The following is a 10,017-nucleotide window of genomic DNA, read 5'->3' as shown; positions in this document are numbered from 1 at the left end:
TGGTGGCAATAGAAATTTAAACTAATCCCACTGTTGCCCTCACTGAAAGTCGCCCTGGATAAAACGTGTCAGCTGCATACTTTAAATGTAATGTGTGTGTTCATTCAACCCCCCACTCCGAAAATAAAAAATCCATCACCTCATGTATCATTAATAAGAATGTGTCCTTAGCTATCTTTTCTGGTTAAATAAGGGTTGAAAATGTTGGTTACGCCTGAGCCACTCTCCTCCCACTAAGCAGAGTGACTTTAATTATTGACCGGGCGAGGGTGACTCTCGAACACGCTTGTACTATGCACACACACACACACACACACACACACAAACAGTGGTGAGTGATATCAGAACAGGCCTCTACAGTAGGTTGTGTGTAGCGCGGGGGTCACCGAGGAGTCGACTGGATAATAGATGAGCTAGAAAGAGGCGACCTGCAAACACGCAGCACTCGCCCTACACCCTGCCTGTCTGTCTTCTCTGTGTATGACAGTATGAGAAAAACACACAGAGAGAGAAACTGCCAGTCTGAGGATTCACTTTTTACAACACGAGTGAGAGAGAGGGGAGGGGGGAAAGAAGAGAGAGGGAGAGAGGGGAGATGTAGACTAGACGTAAACCAAAATGTTATCATTGTTCAGAGCAGAACAATATATCCTTACTGAGGCTTGGAAGGCTCAACAGAGACTCAATTTCATTGTCCACAGGCTCAGATAAGTACAAAGAATAAGCCATTTACTGAGTAATGTGTGGAGAATGGAGTGAGGCTGATTGTATGTTAATATTCTGGGTTTGTCCTTTTATTTTTTTCAAGTCTAGTGATTATTATAATTGTTGTTAGAGGATGAGCAAGTAAGAGGGAGAGAAGTGCCCTGTCTTACCACACGCATTGATTGCAATGCGTCGCGGTCACTGATCGATACCACTTCTGTGGCTTCGCCCCCCGACCGCCATCATTAGCACCTTCCACCCTGTCCCACCTCTGACTTCCCTATCTCTCCCCTCTCTCTCACTCTTCCTCTGTCTTCCCCTCCCTCTTGCCCCCTGTCGTCCACTGCCTCTCCATATCCCCCTGTTTTTTTGTAATAAGTTTTAAGTTTGCTTCTTCATGTATCCCTCAGAGACATACATACATGTACATATTACAGGGGCTAGAGTGCAAGTACAGCAGGTAGGGGTTCAGTGTCTTGCTGAAGGTCAATTTGAGCATTGAACCTGTGACATTCGGGTTAAAAGACAGTCTCTAGCCACGTCATATTGCTTCGCCTCTGATTTGGATGTGATGCATTGTGTTTTCAAAATCAATAGAGGATTAAAAGTATGTCTGCTCTCCCCACCATTATGAACACATTCAGTTCAGTACATTCAATTGTCAAGAGATATGCAATAGTGGTCTCTTCACTGATAAGACTTGACAATGTGCTTGATATTGTGGAATGCTGATTCCCAGATCTCAATGCAAACTTTCGGAAAGGCAACACATCTTCTTTATAATCTCACTCGTCCTTTCATTCTACCTCCAAAGCTATCTGGCTGCTGTGTTCTTCAAGTGCAATTGGACGTGAATGTCCGCCAGACCTCGTCTAGACACTCCATTTGAATGGCCTTTTAAAAACTTCAATCAATAAAGTTGCTGTCTCATCAACGCACTGCTTCCCGAGACGCCTGGCCACGCGAGGCCTGATAACATTGTGCCTTTACAAACTCTGCAACACCATCAATTAATCTGCTTCTGCTGGCATCGTGTCTCTCTGTATGCCTAGCCTTTGTCATGAGTGGAGAAAGCTCTCTCAGTGAGCGGCACTGTGCCGCATGAGGTTGCTGAGTACGTTCTGTGTGTTTGCTTGTGCTGTATGTGTATGTGAACCTCCATGAACTACTATGTATTAACTAGTAAATGCGCACAATTACCAGTGGGTAAATGTTAGCATTTCCCAAGGTAAATCTGGTAAATGTGGGTACAACGTGGACAAAGTACCTCTTCGTCTACTAAACTGAGACCTGCGAGCCGTGGGAGATTCATTCATGTCAAATTATAACATTGTATGGTGAAGCTAGTGAGCTTTTCTAGTCAAAGTTATCAAAATTCTCAGTGGATAATGACGAACAAGAGGGACATCTTCACAGAGAAATTTGACCTTCTCGCTCAGACAAAAACAGAAATGCTGTGACAGTCCCATTCGCGACTGACTGTCATTTTCCCACATTTATTGTGACATGCTTAACTCTGCATGTGTGTATATGCGTGTTCATGTGTGTGTCTGTGTCTTCTTCTGTGTGTGTGTGTGTGTGTGTGTGTGTTTATTTGTGGGTGAAGTCCTGGGCCTCCTCCCCTGTGTATCTCAACATCACATTCCCTGGTCAGTCTCTCACTCCAGTCGAAATGGAATTAGAGGAGAATGGCATTCCCTTGGCAGTCCTCCCTTGTGTCCCCTGATGTTCCCATCAGCTGATGGTCATCCTCAAATGGGCCAGTTTGTCCACACAGAGAAGGCATGTGATTGTGAGGATTTCTTCCCCGGGTGAATGGATTGGTGTCAACCATAAATGACAACTTCAGATAAAGAGTCTGAGTAGATTAATACATCCCCTCTTAGATTTGCAGACTGACACTGATACAAAGAAAGGTGTTACGAAGACATTAGGTGACACTGAACTGTTTTAACTGACTGCTCCACAAATTCAAGAGCATTCAAATAACAGCTGCTTATAATGTAAGGCATGCAGCGTTTTCTTCCTGCTCTCTCTCTCTCTGTCTCTCTCTCTCTCTCTCTCTCTCTCTCTATTCAGACAACTTTTAGTCTATCTGTCTTTATTTATAGATCACTTCCTCTTTAATTTATGAGTTCTTCTGCCTTTCACTCATCCCGACTCTTTAAAGTACACCAGCTGGAAATCCATAACCCATCTAAAATGTGACCATGAATCATTAGCTGGTTTCAGCATTCATAGCAGGCATCTTTACTTTATATAGTGTAAAACTGAAAGTAAGGGGCATACTTTGTGCCATACATGCCCTCCCCCCCCCCCCCCCCACACACACACACAGGCTCATGCCTTCCAAACAGCGTGTGCATGAGTCATGTATTTCAGCTGATTGCGTGTGTATGTGTGTGCTTGTGCCTGTTTAGGCATGCTACATGAGTCATTTACAGTGGAAAATAAGGCCTTTTCTGAATATCCTTGGCAGTGTACTCCAAACCTGGTGGCTTACTTATGGCATTAACACCACACATACACTCATGGGACAATGTGAGGGGATTATGGTCAAGTTTACGTTCATGATTATGTTCATTTGTATTTGTATTTGAGCATCGACACACCCAAGTTCCTGAACCTTGACTTCTGAAAACCCAGCTGCTCATGTGCTCTAACTGAAGGGGAATACCACTGAATTTCTGCCTTAAAATCCTGTCTTTACAGCTCTGGCTTCTTTTTCTCCATGGAAAAGACAGACTGCTGTTTTTTCCTGACAGCACTGAGAGTTTTGGATGTTTTCAGTGCTCAAAGAGCAAAGGACACAATTATTTAAAAGGTCTAAAGGTAAAATAATATTCAACATTTTAGCCAAAGAGCACTGCTCTTCATTCGTTTTTAAATAGTCACAGGGGCACGAGCCACTAACATCTGTTCAGCACTGCCAGCTCTCTGGTCACTGGGCCAAGGTGATGTTCAGCTCCATAGGGAACAAGCTGGGAAAGAAGTAAAAGGTGAATGTGGCATTGAATGACTTTCTGGGGATCAGGGTTTCAGTTTCAGTTCAACTAGCACTGTTATACAACAGAGTTCATTTGGATGTAAAAATTCAGACGAACACTGTCATCTTATAGTTTTACTGAAACAGCTTGTCCATTAATGATGATAAAAAAAGTTGAAATATTCTTGAAAAATTGCATGCATACCTTTCAGTTTTTTATTATTATTATTATTATTGGCAGCTTTAGGTTGATGTCATTGCTTCCTAATGAAGAGGAACAGACAACGGAATAATACAAAGGTTATTCTTTATAAGAGAAACTCTAATCTGGATCTGTGTCCTTTGTGCATATGTGTGTGTATGCGCAGGCGTGTATGTGCTTGCTGCCAGTCTATTAATAGCAGACCTCCAGTAGCCAGACCCTGCATTAACACATGTTGTCAGTCAGCAGGCCAGACTTATGACCCATCAGATTGTTATTCTGCCATCTGGGACTAGATCACATTTCTCATAGTCACACGCACACACTATACACACTATACACACTAAACACAATTACTGTACATACTTTATAGCATGCATAGGGAGAGGAGGGAATGGTATGTTCAGACCTGCTTGTTGCAGAGGCTTAGTAATAGGCAGGCTGTGGAGATAAAAGAGTGAACTCAGTTACTCTGTCCTCTGCTGCCTGCAGCTGATGCTAATGTTGCTGGTATGAACAAAATGTCTTCTCTAATACTAGTTTTGATAATGACTGATCAGATTCAGATTAGTTGCAAGACCAACAACAAAGTTACATATCTCAGTAGTGTAATCAACTGTAGCTAAAAGCAATTCCTGCAAATTTAGGCTGACTTTGCAACCCAAAACATTTCCTCTTCTGCTAGAGGAAAACCCAAACGGGCACATTTCACCTGACAGAAAACAGTATTCCCTTGCACCCAACACCACATGCACGCATATTTTAATTTCTGTTCTGTTCTGTTCTGTTCTGTTCTGTTCTGTTCTGTTCTGTTCTGTTCTGTTCTGTTCTGTTCTGTTCTGTTCTGTCCTGGTTAGCAAATATTATTAGCTATGTAACTCCCTAACTTGAAGTTTGACATGGGTAACATTAATATGTATGCATACATGTATGCATGCGTGTTGGGTACCATGTCAGCAAAATGATAAATGTCTATTTGAAACCAAATGAAGCTCTAATCTCCCCTTGATTCCATCTGACCCATTGACCCATAGTTCTATGGTCCCTGCCCCAACACAACCCAACCCCTACACACACACACACACACTCACATGCTATCTCTCCTGCTCAAATACACACCTATACATATGGACACATATGGACATACAATATGCCCACACCAGCAGCCACTCAGGGATTATTTTAGATCCATGAGTCTGTGGGACTCCTGGCATACAGTACATACCTCTGCCAGGGGGAACCAGGTGGCGGGTCTGCAGAGGCCACAGTGAAGGGGCACTAATCCTGGGTCACTGCTGGCTGTCAGGGCCTGGGGCCTGGAACTACTGTGTCAAGCATGGATAACATCGACCCACCGCATGCATCAACACAGACCCCACAGAGGACACAAATGCTCTGTACTATCAGTCTGCTGAAGGATTAGATGCAGGATTGTTCGGTATGGTAGTGTTAATCACACATACACACACACATTGTGGCCCTGTCATGAAGGTCTGTCTGGACATACAATTGTACAACCCTTCACTGAACTCTTATATACTGTATATACTCCATATATACATTTTGTACTATTTGTGCTTCTACAACTTGGAGCACAACACTCTGTTTATTGCAGTACACTTTGAAATTGGGTCAGACCTTGGTTCAACAGGGGTTTGTGTTATGGTGCGTATGCAGCGTATGCAGCGTCTGTGTGTGTGTGTGTGTGTGTGTGTGTGTGTGTGTGTGTGTGCGCGCGCACAAAGGTGTGTGAGTGCGTACGTGTGTAAAAGAGTGTGCTGTGTATATCTGTGTGTGTGTGCAAGGCAGAGAGGGTGGGACACATTTGTGGATATTAGGCAGTGTAGAACAGCTGAGAGTACTGTTTTGAACATACACACACACACACACACACACTCACACACTCACACCACTGCACAATAAGACTACTGCTCTGTCATCGAGTGCTTAACGCTCCCTCCTCCTTTCTGCTCTTGTCTCCTCCCTCCATCCGCATATAGTAGAGTACTACGTGCTCCAGTTGACAGCTCATGCCGAGCCAGCACATTCCACATTATTACTACTTCAGATGTTTGTGGCCCAGAAGCGCGCCGATTGGCTGATCCGCCTCTGACAGTAGGGCTACAGACAGCCAATGAGGAGCGTGCTCTGGGGAGCAAGGAGACAGATAGTGAATTCAATGGGAACTCCCTCTGCTGGGCAATGCAGAGAACGCCTGGGTTTGTCTACACAGGACAGAACTTGGGGTGAAATCAAATGTTCTCTTCACAAGGGAGGTCTAGAGTCTTTTTGGCTGTTTACATTTACCCATAATCCAATAGTCCCGTTTCAGTCATATCTCCCTCTCTCAGTTACTCACTCTATTTCCTTCCCCTGGCTCCCTCCATCCTCCTCTCTCTCTCTCTACTCAGACAGTTGCTTTCCACTCTCCTGTCATTCACTGTACTTCTGCCCCTCTCCCTCCCTCCTATGCGTGCACGCACAATTTTCATTCCTCTCCCTCCCCTCCTCCGTTCAGTCAGTCTCTCCATCCCTCCCTCGTTTGCTCATTCTCCCTCGCTGTCCAATCTGTCTGGCGATCAGTCAGCCAACTGAGAGGGTGGTCTTCCAGCCCAGCCAGCTGCCACACACTAATGCCTGGGCAGACGGAGGAAGGAACACACACTGAAATAGGGTTTGCCTCTCGGACACATAGATTTTACACACCGAAATAGATGTCTTCAGCGATACATACATCTTTACACAGGCCTCACACGCACTTGTACATATGCAAAAGCTTTTTATGTTCTCTCTCTACACACACACACACACACATACAGAACTACAGAGACTTGTTGCTGTTGCTCCACAGCAGGCCAGGCTACTCACCCCTCTGCAGTCTTGGAGAGCATTCAAAAGGCCTGGAATGTCGGGGAAAGAGATTTCATGAGTCATCTGAGGGTGGAGTGTCCCTCCATAAAAATTCCCTGGTAATATCAGTCAGTTGACCAAGATGGAAAGTCTGCAGTTGTAAAAAAGTGAGTCGCGGAATGTGTGTACGTGTGTGCGTGTGTGTATAAGAAATGTTCACAATTGCTTTTATTACTTCCCTCTTACATATGTGCATGTGCTTATATGTGAATGTGTGTTTTTGAGTCCCCTAGCTATCATGTGAAGTCCATATGTTCATGACTTGTGTTTTGCACGTTGTTGGTACTGCCCAGTGTGTTAGTTTGCAAGTTGTATAACATGCCTGAAGGGTCTAGTCCTCCCAATCCCATGGTTTGTATATATGAGAATGTGCCAAGACCACACTCTGTTCAAGTGTGTTTTGGTCGAAGTTAACATCTCACTACTCAGTACAATTGGATACAACTTCATTGGAAAGGTCAGATTGTTAATGCAAAAACAGTTGAGAACTACTAGTACTACTGTATTACATACACATGATGTGTGCGGAGACAAGGCCAAAAGTAACAAGTACACTGTAAAGTTGTAGTACAGATGTTAAACAACTTATTAAAGTTAAAGTGAGTTTGAAAACTGATGAATATTAAGTAAATTTCCCAATGTTTCAAAAGCAATTTCACTTATCAAGTATCTCTGTCATTGTCTTCCACTGAGGACAACTGTGTGTGTGTGTGTGTGTGTGTGTGTATGTGGATGGGTGTGTAAGAGAGTCTGTTTGTCTTTCTGTGTGTTTTTGTGCGTGCACATGTACCGTGTGTGTGTGTGTGTGTGTGTGTGGGAGGGAGAGCAAACAGAGAAAGCTGAGCTGTGCAGGGTGTCTCTTGTATAATAACTAAGAGCTTTAGTGAGGCTGGTTGAATTTTAATAGAGTTCTGCGGGGTATTCCATCGCCTCTGGTCCCACGGCTCAAAGATCAGAGAGAATTTTCAAGCATGGTGTCCCTCAGCCTCTCTCACTCACTCGCGCTCTTTCTTTCCTTATTCCTCTCTTCTTTTCTCCCCCTCTCTTCTCTGTTTTGCGCTCTCCCTCTTTTCTCATTTCGAGCTCCCTTTCCCAATCCCTTTCTTCCTCTTGGGCTTTTGTCTCTCTCTTAATCCCTTTCTCTGTCTCACACTTTCTTTCTCTCTCTCTCTCTCTCTCTCTCTCCCTCCCTTCTCTCCACTCTGCCTCCCTGTGAAATTTGTATTAGAGCCACTCGAGGCGTAATTATTGCTAAGCTTCTCTCAGTTCCTTGGCACAGAAAACAACTCATGACTCTCAGCACAAAAACTTGCTACTGAAGGACAAAATGCAGCGATGAACTTTTAAAATTGTGCACAGCGGCTGACAAAATGTTTGTATAGTTTTTGCCACGATGGTACCAGGGAGAGAGTTCATTTACTGATTGCCTCAAAGCCACGAACGGAGTTTTGCACTCCCACCCAAGTTCTATCAGCTCTACATTTATGGAAGATGTTACATATTTATAATCCACACGCTTTGCATGTAGATGTGGCACATGTGTTCTATTGCTAGACACGTGTGTGTGCACATTACAGGATGAAGCACTGAAGGCCATGGTCTGGTAGGAATTACTGTAAGAGAGAAAGGAGAGAGACGTAGGAAATGTACAGATGAAGAGAGAAGAAAGAGAAACAGGGTGCACAAGCAGCTCAAGAGAAAGGAGGAGAAAGAGAGAGAGAGAGTGAGAGAAGGTTCTTGAACAGTGGCAGTGATTTGTGTCTTTTGTTTCATTTGTGTGCGTGTCGGAGTGATAAAGTTGGCGAGAGACTGGTGATTATTACTAATTCATAAGGATTAATGGATGCTATTTAAAAACCTACCATTCTGAAGAGAGCCGACTGAACATTGTGTCTTCCTGCTGAGACCATAAGACAAAATATGACCCCCGGCTAATCTCGCATGAACATGGCTCATAAAAATTCAGCACTAAAGCAATTTGGCACTGGAAACCAAAAACAAGTGTGACTACAGTCATGCACCAGCTCACGTCGCTTAATTAAATTGTGTCTGTGATTGACACATCTTGCTTGTCAAGTGGATTACTTTATCGTCCAAATTCACAGAATATAAGGGAATTATACCTTTAATCTTCCCATGGTTTCATCAGAGAAAGTGTCTCATGACACGCAGGAGTTGTCTTTGTATTCAGATGCCTTTGGGTTTTTTCAGTATGTTAGTGAGGTGTGGAGTGAGGTGAGGCATTTTATTTAATTTGACTTCACAACCTAACCCAACCTAAGTCACCTAGAACAGCCTGTCCTGGAGCACATCCTAATACTTCCAGATGAGTGCAAATTCCAGATGGCGGAGAGGAGACGAGGGCAGGAGAGTAAGACATGCAGAAACACCTGTTGTCTCACCATAGAAACGGCTCAGGGGGAGCCCCGACCTTGCCGTGCCCCCACACAAGCGCACACACACACACACACACACACACAACACATAAAACCTCTGTTATTGTAATCTTCACGCTCCTTCTCAGCACCTTACCTCACAACAAGAGCGCCTAATTGGCTGAACCACACAATCAGCTCAACATGTAATCACAAATTCAACCTAAGCTATACACTAGCTGTCACGGCACATCTTTGTTCACAAGCTGAGTTATTCTCTATCCAAATAAAATGTTACCTTGCGTGGCCTGGGATCTAAAAATTTCATGCAAACACCAGTATTTCTGCTCATGCAGCCAGGTTTCAGATGTCAGCAACACAGACAATTCCTTATAGGCAAGGAGGAAAGCAAATATTGTCTGAGGATGAAGAGTCTGTAAGTCTGTCATCACTGACTGTAAATGTGTTTACATTAATAGCTGCTCTGAGGTCATGTTTGAGAATCACCTTACATGACAGGTAAGGTGACATGTGAACAGACAAGTGGATAGGCAGGAAAGTAGGTACTAAGTGCAAGACTGTTTTGCAAAGCAGTAAATGGTTTTGCATGATTACGATACAATGAGATATAATAAGTCATATATTAAAACACATGCACACACAAACATGCATACACACACACACACAGCACACACACACACACACAGCACAGTTTGAGGAAGAAAATATATTTCTTTGTCAAACTATTTTAGACATTAGACTGGGTCTGGTTATCAATTATGAAAACACAGACGTGCTGCATACCGTTCAACATGGAATATGCACCAAAAATAAATCTT

Source organism: Centroberyx gerrardi, chromosome 19 (assembly GCF_048128805.1).
Source record: "Centroberyx gerrardi isolate f3 chromosome 19, fCenGer3.hap1.cur.20231027, whole genome shotgun sequence".
Lineage (NCBI taxonomy): Eukaryota > Metazoa > Chordata > Actinopteri > Beryciformes > Berycidae > Centroberyx > Centroberyx gerrardi.
The sequence above is the reverse complement of the archived record's forward strand: the minus strand, read 5'-3'. Positions refer to the sequence as shown.